The sequence below is a fragment of the Monodelphis domestica genome, chromosome 7 (assembly GCF_027887165.1).
Source record: "Monodelphis domestica isolate mMonDom1 chromosome 7, mMonDom1.pri, whole genome shotgun sequence".
NCBI lineage: Eukaryota > Metazoa > Chordata > Mammalia > Didelphimorphia > Didelphidae > Monodelphis > Monodelphis domestica.
The window spans coordinates 13,537,644-13,548,766 of NC_077233.1; positions in this window are offsets into that span (position 1 = coordinate 13,537,644).

Sequence of the window (11,123 nt, forward strand, 5' to 3'; positions counted from 1 at the left end):
GGAGTCCCTTCCAGGCTATCCAGGAAATAGATACCAGAAAAGTACAATAGTCAGAATTCAGAGTGAAGGTAGAGGACAAAAGGCAAAGCTGGACTTGAGTGCCAACTCCTAAAAGAAGGGAATGGGAATGAGTATTTATAGAGTGCCTACTATGTGCTAGACACTGTGCTAAGGGCTCTATAAACATAATCTCATTTTATCCTTGAACAACCCTACAAAGTGGGATCTGTTATTTTCCCCATTTTACTGAGGCAGACAGAAATTAAATTATTTGCCCAAGGTCACACAGCTAAGTATCTGAGGCAGAATTTGAACTCAGTTCTTCCTAACTAGGCCCCAGAGCACCCTCCTAATGCTGAGTGAGCTGATAGTGAGCTGTCCCAGGCTTTTGCCGATCCCCCTTTATGTTCCCCAAAGTATTTGGTCTCAATCTTCTTCCAGATCTAATAGCCCAGATGTAGCAGGTGCTGTCCAATACCCAGTCCTGATATGGAACTTAAGCCATTCATTCATCTGCTGAAAGACCCCGTCAGCTAAAAGCAGACTCAGATAGCAATCCCCAGCCCTCACTGGCTTTACTGATAATTTCATCACTCAGAAGGTGTAAGAAGCAAGAAGAGGCCTTGAGGGAGGAGGGTGTAGATCTCCCAAGCAAAGGAGAATCAGCTGGACTCATGGGAGATGTCAAACTCTAGCCTCCCCATTGGAGACCTTTCATCTGTCCCAGACTATCCTCTGGTCCTGACCACATGGCTGAAATAGTTCCTCCCTCCTTCCCTTCCTTCCTCCCTCTCTCCCTGCCTCCCTCTCTTCTTTCCTTCCTTCCTTCCTTCCTTCCTTCCTTCTTTCCTTCCTTTCTTCCTTCTTTCCTTCTTCCATGTGTGGCTGCTTCAGGGAACTTAGCACTGGCCAGCTACCCAGCCTGAAGGTCAGATAGAACCCTTTAAGGGTATTCTCTGATCCCTTCACCTTGAGAAGAAACACGGTGTCCAGAAGAGGGCAACCAACCAGGAAGGGAACCAGGAGACTGGGTCATCAGCAAAGCAGTGGAAAAAACTCCAACTATTTGGCTTGTTAAAAAGAAGACTTGTGGGAGGGGAGGGGGGGTGCTGCCTCCAAGTATTATGAAAGTAACTGGAAGTACTTCCAAATACCTGGAACAGGGATTCAGCTTGTTCTACTTGACTCCAGAGGGCAGAGCTTGGAACAAGGAAGGGGCAGGGAGCCAAGACAGGCAGATCTGAGTCTATTGGAAAAAGAAACTTCCTAATGATGAGAGCTATCAATAATGAGAGAAGATCAATCATTTGGGGAGGTAATGACTTCCCCATACTTGGCAGCCTTCAGGCCAAGGCTGGAATACCACCTGTGGGAATGCCATAAAGGAGAATCTAGTTTGGGTGCATGTTAGATGACACATCTTGAGTTCCACCTCCAAAGGGGAGGAGGTATCAGGAGTCAGAAGTTCTGGGTTCATGTCCACCACCTAAGCAAAGAAGTCTCTTCATTTTTCTCAGCCCCTGAGACATGCTTCCTTGCCTATAAAATGAGGGGCCTCAGTGGTCTCCTTCCTCTCTGGATCTGTGGTGCTGTGATTTTTCAGCTCTGAGATGCTGTGATATGGAGAGGGGAGGTCTCCCTCCATCAGTCTTCCTGGAACTATACTCCTATCTCTGCTGCTTGTGGGAGTATCACAAGTGAGTTCAGCTCTGTGGGCCTCAGTTTCCTCATTTGTAAAATGAGAGGGTTGGAGTCAATAGCCTCTGAGAGACCTTCCAGCTCTAAGCTAGAATCCCAACAGAAACTTCTACTCAGTTCATGCTTCCAGGAAGACATCAGTAGACCTTTGGGAGTGAATGTCTATTGCAGTCATCCTCTTCCATGCTTTCCTCCACATTCCATCCAGGCCATTTCGAGTGGCCTCCCAAAGGTGAGCCCATTAATTAGCTCAGCCCCTCAGCCCAGTACATTCCCACTAAGCAACACCATCTCTGAGTTCCCTCTTCATGAATGTTGAAAGAACCCCATTATCTCCTTGTGGGCTCCAAAGGAAGCCTTGAAGGTTACCAGGGGCTAAAGGCCAGGCTCTACCCCAGCCAGAGAGGAGCCTGCTGAGGGCAGGGCAGGTAATGTTGGTTCTCTCTCCAGATTGCAAATATCCAACTGTCTGGCATCTAGCATTTGGGCAAGTGGTAGCAACCATCCTTGCCATGATTCAAGCTGGCCAACCAAAATCCAATCCATCCAGCGCAGGATTCTGGGAATGCAAAGAGAAAAAAATGGAGCAGTCCCTGGCACCCATGGGGAGCATATGTACACCTACAAGTATATCTAAAATAAACCCAAAGTAATTGGTGAGGGGATGCCCTGGCAATGTGTGGAAGAGAAAGCAGAAAAGTGTCCTAGAGAAGGAAGCCCATGTTGTTTTCAGTCATTTCAGTCAAGTCTGGCTCTTTGGGACCCCATTTGGGGTTTTCTTGGCAAAGATACTGAAGTGATTTGCTATTTTTTCTTCATCTCATTTAACAGATGAGGAAACTGAGGCCAACTGGGGTAAGTGAGCTCATGAACTGAGTTTTGATAGAAGGGAGGAATTCTAAGCACCAGAAAGAAAGAAGAAGGGCTTTCCAGGCAAAGGGGAAGCCAGAGCAAAGCTTAATAAATTCTTTTCGACTGACTGACTGAAGCTGGGGCTGGGAACACATCAGCCAAGGGGCTGCCAAAGTGGGGAGACTCAACCCAGGACTCTGACACCCCCCACCCCCCATCTCTAACCCGCACACCCTCCAAGACCCTTGGAAGAAGTCAAAGGACATTGTTTCCCAGGCCTCGACCTCCCACGTGTGCTGTAAGCCATGTACTTAGTATGACTGAGATCCCTTGGAAAGCCACAGTAGTTGAGTATCCCCCTTGGAAAGGGCTCCCTAAATCCCTGCTGGGCATGGAGTCTCTTTTGCTGGGGGAGGGGGGTGACCTGGCCTGGGCAAGATATAGCATGCACCATCGAGTGCCAACTTCCTGAGCCTCTAGAGGGAATCTGACCCCTATCTCAGTGTGGCCCAGAGTGACCTACAGAAGGGATCAGAGAGCCTGACTGGACCGTGCCTTACACTCCCTCCAGGCCTGGCCAACAGTGGGAGGAAGCATCCTTCCCTCCTGCCCAATGACCAATAAGCAGCTTCCCTCCCTGGCCACAGACAGACTAGCAGGCCCTCATGAGATCACAGGGGAAGCCCAGGGAGAAGCCCACACCTGGGGAGCTACTCAGCCATCTGACCTGGGCAGAAGTTGGGTAATACCAGGAAGCCAAATGGGCCTAAGAGGTCACTAAGGGACACTTACAGGACACCTGATCCAGTTCCCTGCTAGAAATGGGGAAACTGAGGCACAGGAGGGAGGAAGGGGCAGAGTGAGCACTCCTGCCCCGGTTTGGATTCCAAACGGCCGCTCCTTTTGCGGAGGATGAAACAAGACGCTCCCGACCCATTTTCCCTCCCCAAATCTCACCGGTGACATGACAGGTTCTGCTTTGTTGTCCTAGAAAGACAGGCTTGGCCTGGAGAGAAGCACTTAGCGAGCTTCATCTGCGAGGCAGCTGAACAACAGAAGGAAACGTCAGCGCTGGAAAATGGAAAGATGGAGCCTGCTCGGGCACAAGGAGGGCAGCCTATTAGCAGCAGCAAAGCACAGCGTGTTTCTGCCCTTTCTGTTGTTGTCAGCATCCCCTGGCCTCAGCCTTGAGGCTATTCCTGTGGAAGCCAGCAGAGGGGGTGGGGACATGGACGTGGACGTGGAGGGGACATGGACAGGGACGTGGAGGGGATGGGGATGGGGACCTCAGCCACTTTTAAACACTGGGAGGAAATGGGGGGGCGGCATGTCCTGCCATGTTCAGATGAGTCCAGGGGCCCCTCGAATGCCCCCCATCTGCCCACAGGCTACAGGGGGAGGGCCACCTCCACCCAGGTCACCCCTCAATGGCGTGGTCCCATTCTGGGAGCCACGAGAAGAGGGAAAAGAATTGCGCTTGACTCCCCGGCCAAACGCAACTGTGTGATTTGGGGCAAAGGCTGGAATCTCTCGGTCTCAGCTTCAGCCTTGTCAAAGGAGATCTGCCTCCATGGCCCAGCTGCCTTCTAGCTCTCCTCTGATCTGCTCGTCTCTGGTCCTCAGAGGGCGGCCGAGATACTGAAGGGGGAGGAATGGGGGAGGGATGAGCAGTGGCTACCCTGAACACACCCAGGTCCAGGCAGAAGGGTTCATCTTGTTCTGCCCGGCCCTCAAGGCCCCCCCAGAAGGGACGAGTGCCAGTGGAGGAAGGCGGGTGACAGGTGATGTCAGGAAAAACAGCCGAATGGCGTGGATTGTCCAGAAGGGGGATGGGGCTCCCTTGGGAGGAAGGAGGTTCTCAACAAAGGAGCTGAAGGGCCACTTAGCACGTATATTGTTGTGGGGGCTCTTTGGGGGGACCAGCTGGACATGGAGGTCTCTTTCAACTCTAGAATTCAACCAGTCCTTCTTGGGAGATGCTAAGTGGCTCCATGGCAGAGAAGCAGCCTCAAAGATGGGAGGTCCAGGGTTCAAATCTGTTCTCAGCCCCTTTCTAGCTGTGCGATCCTGAGCAAGTCACTTGACCCCCATGGCCTAACCCTCACCCCTCTTCTGCCTTGGAACCAATACATAGAATTGATTCTAAGACAGAAATGAAGGGTTTTTAAATGTTCAAATGAACATTTATTAAGCTCCTACTATGTTCCAGGCACTGTGTTCAGTTCTGGAGATACAAAACCCAGTCCTGACCTCGAGGAGCTCACGGTCTAATGAAAGAGAAAACATGTACAAAAGCAGACAGAAGACAACCCCCAAGGAGAAGACATAAGTCACTGGGGGAGCGGGGAAGAGCTCCTGGAGAGGCTGCCTTTGGGCAAAGCCTTGAAGGAAGCCAAGGAAAGGCAGAATCGGGCACTTCTTCAACCCACCTTTGCTGAGAGCAGCCCAGGGGGAAGCACTCCCTGCCATGGGCCTGAAGTCACCGTGTCCAGGCCCTGTGGCTTCCTCGGGAGGGCATTCCTCTAACTCATGGCTTGAATTATTGCCAGAGACTCGTCGCCATCATCCCAGGCATCATCGCTAGTGCTTACAGAGCGTTCTCAGGTCGGTGCAGCATTTTATCGATACGGTCTCATTTTCATCCTCACAGGAACCCTGGAGGCAGCTGTTATTAACCCCCCCTTTTATTTTTTAAAGAATGCTTAGGGTTTCCCCAAATACATATAAAAGCAATTTTTAACATTCTTTTTTTAAGCTTCGAGTTCCAAATTCTCTCCCTTCTTCTGACCCTCCATCCTGCCTTCCCTGTCTGCCCTCTCTCCTCCCTGAGACAGCAAATGATCTGATATAGATTTAATATCCCCATTTAGATGAGGCAGTTGAGGCTGACCAAAGTGAAGTGACTTACCCTGGATCACACAGCTTATAAGTGTCAGAGGCCAGATTTGAACTCAGGTCTTCTTGACTTCAAGTCGAGCACTACCTCTCCACTGGGACACATTGCTTAGGGCCAGATTCAAGTCCATCCCTCTATCCACTATATCCTCAGAGGAGAGGTCAAGGGAGAGAATGATAGGCAGAAGGCAAAGATCCCACCAAGCAGAACAACCGGCAAGCTTCTTTGCAAACCTTAAAGCATCACATGAATGTTCTTTTCATTTTCAAAATCCAATTTTAATTTTAAAAGAGAGGAAGAAGCTCCAAGTTCCAAGGGGTGGAGGTGACCAGGGAGGGCATTCCAGGAGGGGATGTCAGCCTGTAGCAAGGCATGGCGGCCATAGAATGATGTGGCAGGGGTTCTGCTGGACTGTAGTGTGCTAAGATTACACATGAAGGGGAAATCGGCCAAGAGAGATGGGCAGGAACCAGATTTTGATAGGTTTTCAATAACAAATAGAAGAATTTTGACTTTAGTCTTGAAGCACTAGAGAGTAACTGAAGTGTCTTGAGAGAGAGTGTGACAAGGCTGGAGGTATCCAAGCCTTATTTTATGATGAAAGAACTGAGGTCAGGCGACTTCTCCAAAGCCAAGCAATGTATCCTGATCCTTTCTATGGAAGCTCATTGCTTCTAATAGTCTCCTCAAAAGAAACTCCTTGGGACTTGAGGGAATACAGGGGAGACCAATGTAGAATATGCACTCATCAACCAGTGTCAGATTAAGTACTTTATAAAAACTATCTTTTTATTATTATCTTGTGAGGTAGATACTATTGTTATCCCCATTTTACAGTTAAGGAAACTGAGGCAGACAGGGGTTAAGTGACTTGCCCAAGGTCCTATAGATAGTCTCTTCAAATCCCTACCCACCTTCACAGCTCAGCTCAGAGTATTTTTTTCATCTTCATTTCTTCCACTCTCCAGATAGAGAATGCTTTCTCTCTCCTCAATTTTTTGAATATTAATTTATCTGGGAAACATGGTGAGTGGCAGGTCGATTCCTGGACTGTAAATCCAAAAGATCAGGTTTCAGATCCCACCACTGCCCCTCACCAGCTGTGTGACCATAGACAGTTTATTTAACCTCTCTGAACCTCAGTTTCCTCATCTGTAAAAATGGGAATAATAATACTTAAAGTACCTACTTCAATGATATTGTGAGACTCAAATAAGCTAATGCGTATGAAAGGTTTTTCAGACTTAAAAATAGCACCAGAATGTCTACCCCAAGTAGATTCAGTCAATTAATCATTTATAAGCATCTGTCATGTCTCAGCCACAATTCAAGGGGGCTAAAACTCCACTGGGGTTGGGGGACATGGCATGCAATTAACCATTCAAAGAGTATTTATCAAGCACCTACTACGTGTTGGGCACTCTATATTGGCAATGCCAAGATAAAGAATGAAACGATCCCTGTTCTAAGCTCCCTAAGAGAACTTTGAACCCCAGTACCTAGAACAGGACTGGACTGGTGTGGAGGCATGTCCTGTCAAAGCCATCCCGATTCCTTCCTCTTTGGTTTTCTGTTTCCTGAACGTAGATCTGAGAAAGAGCGAGCAATCCTTTGCGTTCCCTGCCTCATTTCCCAGCGTTCTGGGGTTCTAGACAGCGTGAATTTAGGGTTCATCCCAAGGCACTCATCTTTCGCCTCCCTTACAGGATGAGCTGAAGGACTAAGAATCCCCAGCCATCTCCTCAAAGGCCAGCAGTGGGAGCTGTTGGCTAAACTCCGGGCCAGCGGCAGGCACTGTCCAGAAGGAAGCCCAGGCGCTGCTTCCCAAAGTCCTGTCTGGAAGGGGTGGGCACACCCAAGCATCCCATGAGAGGGGGCAGAAATGGGGTGGGGCCCCCTCACTCCAGATCTGCAGCTGCCTTGGCCCCACACTACAGGAAGCCAGCTGATCGGCACCTCAGTCCCAAGCTCCCCAGCAAACCTGAAGATGGGGGCCTCCATGAAGACCCTGTTGGCAATCCCTGCTTGCTACAGTAATAGACCCGGTTTTACAGTTTTAAATGGACATTAATTACAGCAAAAAGTTCGCAGTTGAATGCTTAGACAAGATTCGACATGAAATATTCCCCATTTGTCAGTGAGTAGCTCTCTGGGTCTTCTCTCTTCCTCCTGGCCACTTTGGAGTCCCTCCACAATCAAGACAACAAATCTTCCTCTCAGCCTAGTGGGAAAGACTGAGGGACTGTGGAAAGAGGGCTGAATGTGGAATCAGAGGCCCTAGCTCAGCCTCCAACTATCTGAATGACCTTGGGTCAATCACCTCACTTCTCTGGGACTCTGTTTCCCCACCTGTAAAAGGATGGGGTTGGAAGAGATAGCCTCTAAGGTCACATCCACCTCTAATCCTCTCATCCAGAGACTCAGGAATCCTAGAGAAATGACACTAATAGCACATTGACTTTTATCATTTTAGCCAAAGTTGTTTCCAAGGGGCTAGGAAGCAAGTTATTTTCAAGCCCTGCACCCCACCCCACCCCTGCCCGCCTGCCCACCCCAGGTGTGGCTGGTACTCACCCTTGCTTAGGGAAGATGCTGACAGCCCTGTCTCTGGCCTTTGAAGTCCAACAAAGCAAGAACTAATGGGTTTCAGGGGCTCCACTTCCTGAATGAATATTTTATTTCTTCGTTCTCCAACCTTCCTTCTCTTTCCCAAATCTTTTTACCAGAGCTGCTCATCTCGCTCCTCTTTCTTTCCTTTCTTTCTTATTTGGTTTCCTCCCGTCTGTTCACAAATATAGACAGGTCTCCCAGTCATTTTAAAGGCTTTCTTTTGGCCTACCTACATCATTTAGCTAATGGTAATAATTAATGAGGGGCAGCCAGGTGGCACCATGGACAGAAGGCTGGGTCTGGAGTCAAGAAGACTTGAGTTCAAATCAGATCTTAGACAAGCTGTTTGACCCTGGGCCAATCACTTAACTATTGTTTGCCTCAGTTTCCTCATTTGAAAAATAAGGATAATAATATTAGCACCTACCTCCCAGGATTGTTGTGAAGTCCAAACGAGATGATAATTATGAAGTCCTTAGCACCATGCTTGTAACATTACTGTTTGTTATCCTTCCCACTCAGAGGACCAAAATGACAGCACTAAGGTGACTCTTTTGACCCCCAAAAATGGATTTCAGTGAAGCAGAGTCGCCCAGAGTCACCAGTCTCATTCTCTCTTGCAGCATTATCAAAGTCCAGTGGCAAGATGAAAGTCAAGATGACCGGTGATGACCCAGGATGCAGTGGATGGCGTTGGCGTCTTCCAGGTCTGGCCAAGCTCTAAATGCTCCACAGTGCCTGCTTCCACCACTTTCAAGGCTATTGAACAAATTGTTCTTATCCTGCCCTTCTGCTGGAGGACGTCTTTACATGCTTGGGTTAGACATCTCCTTCACTAACCTGTGGGTTTGAGGCCTGTTGATTACCCTCAAGCTAGTTTAGCCCCCTCTAGAGATAATTTGCCGGGGTGTGGCTGCTGCATATGCTACAGCTTCTTGGAACCACTGGTGAGCGCTGGGTGGCAGGTGGTCACCAGAGGAAGAAAGCAGCCCTGAAAAGGGCTCAGCAAGTCCTCACCCCAGAAGTGCAGAACACCCCATACACCTCTTGGCAGACGGTGACAGATAGTACATACTATGTAAATATTAGCTATTATTGTAGTGCCCGGAAGTTTTCATATATTTTCTCATTTGATCCTCATGATAATCCTTCAAGGCAAACAATGCAATCTTCCTCATTTTACAGATGAATAAACTGAAGATGAGAGAGGGTAAGTGGTCCTCAGTCACATAGTTAGTAAATGTGCTGTCTCAAGTCAGAACTAGGTTCAAATTCCATTCCCAGCACTTAACTGCCTGAGTTCCCTTGGGAACGCCACTCCCTTGGGCCTCAGTTTCCACATCAGTAAAATAAGAGTGTCCAGGGGATGTTCTTTGAGTTCCCTCTCAATGATAGATCTAGAATCCTATAGTCTAAGGTAGTATCCAAACCCACAACTTTTTGGTTCAAATCTCTTCACATTCCTCTGGTCATTGCTACACTTTGTGAATAAAGTTGTCTATACCCCAAATTTTCACCACCTCCTCATTCTTGCAATCCAGCTTCTATCCCATTACTCAGTGGAGACTATTCCCTCCAAGGTTGCCAGAGATGTTCTCATCACCACATCCAGTGGTCTTTTGACTATTCTCTTCTTCTCCCCACTGCGCTGGCTCTGTCGCTTCCACAAAAGTAGGCTACTTTTTAATGCTTTCGCTCTCTCTTCCTTTGGCTTCAGAGACTCCTGCCTCTCCTCCTACATCTCCATCTCCTTTAGTGACTCCTGTTCCTCTTTTTGGTCCCCCACATAGGATTTCCCCAAAGATCTGTCCTCTTCTCCCTTGGAATGGTAATTTGCTTCCTCCTCCAGCTCCCTCAGCTTTTCTGTGGATGGGTGATCAGCTGTGACCTCCCTTTGGAGCTCCAGACCCCTAAGTCCTACTGCATTCAGAATATCTACCCCTCATATCCCCCCACATATCTCAACAGGTCCAGAAGATGAGTGCTATCTTTGCCCATAAACATGTTCTTCCACCTTTGCTATTTCTGTCCATGGTGCTGCTGTTCCCCCTGACTCCCATGCCCATTCATGACCTTGGAGTCAGCTTTGACTACTCCCTCAAAGACAGCATGCCCTTTCCTGCCCCAGTGCCTTTACAGCCCAACACCTCCTCCTTCCCACCTTCCTTGATCTCCCTGCCCTGTTCACCCACAGACATCTGCCCAGTATCAGCTTATTCTGGGGGGAGCGTGGAAAATGATTCTACTGGGTCACTGTCTTAAAGGGCACAAAGGGAAGAGCCAAGTCATCTCCTTAAAATAAGAGGGTGAACAAGAAGACTTGAAAAAATAAATGTTGGGGTATGAATATGTATCTACAGGTAGTGGTTCCAGTATGTGAAAGAGAGCAGGGAGGCAGAAACATAGAAGCATAGAGGGTTGGAGTGAGGTCATGGAGGGCCTTGAATGCCAAAATATGGATATAGTATTTTCTTCCCTAGCCCTGGGGAATCCATCACTGAATGTTTTTGGAGAAAGTGACATTGTGAAACCTTTATTATTTTGAGAGTTATGAGAAGGAAAATTGTAGAAGGGAAGAATAGGGAGGAAGGAAGATCCATTCAAGGAATTATGGTTGTCATTTGAGTGCAGAGCTGGAGAAAGCTGAGAGAGCCACCTTGGAAACAATAAACAGGACTTGGCTATTTTTGCTTAGGGAGAGTAAAAGAAGGGGAGGCATCTCGAGGTTTTACCTCTAGGTTTCAAGCCCAGGGGACTGGAGAATGGTTGTGCCATCCACAGGAACAAGGAGCTCCAAAAGAGAAAAGGTCAAAGGGAAGAAGATGAGTTCCGCTTGGGCTACAGTAAATGTGAAGTGCTGGTGAGCCATCCAAGTAGGGATGGCTAGTGGAGGAGAGTTGGCTCTAGATCAGAGCTTGGGGATGAATGTGTAGAACTGAGAGTCATCCCAATAGATGATTATGGAAACCTTGGAAGTAGAGACAGTCATAGGTTCCTGCACTTAGAGCTGGAAGGGACTTCAGCAACCAAGCAGTCTAAAGCCTTCGTGTTATACCTGAAGAAACTG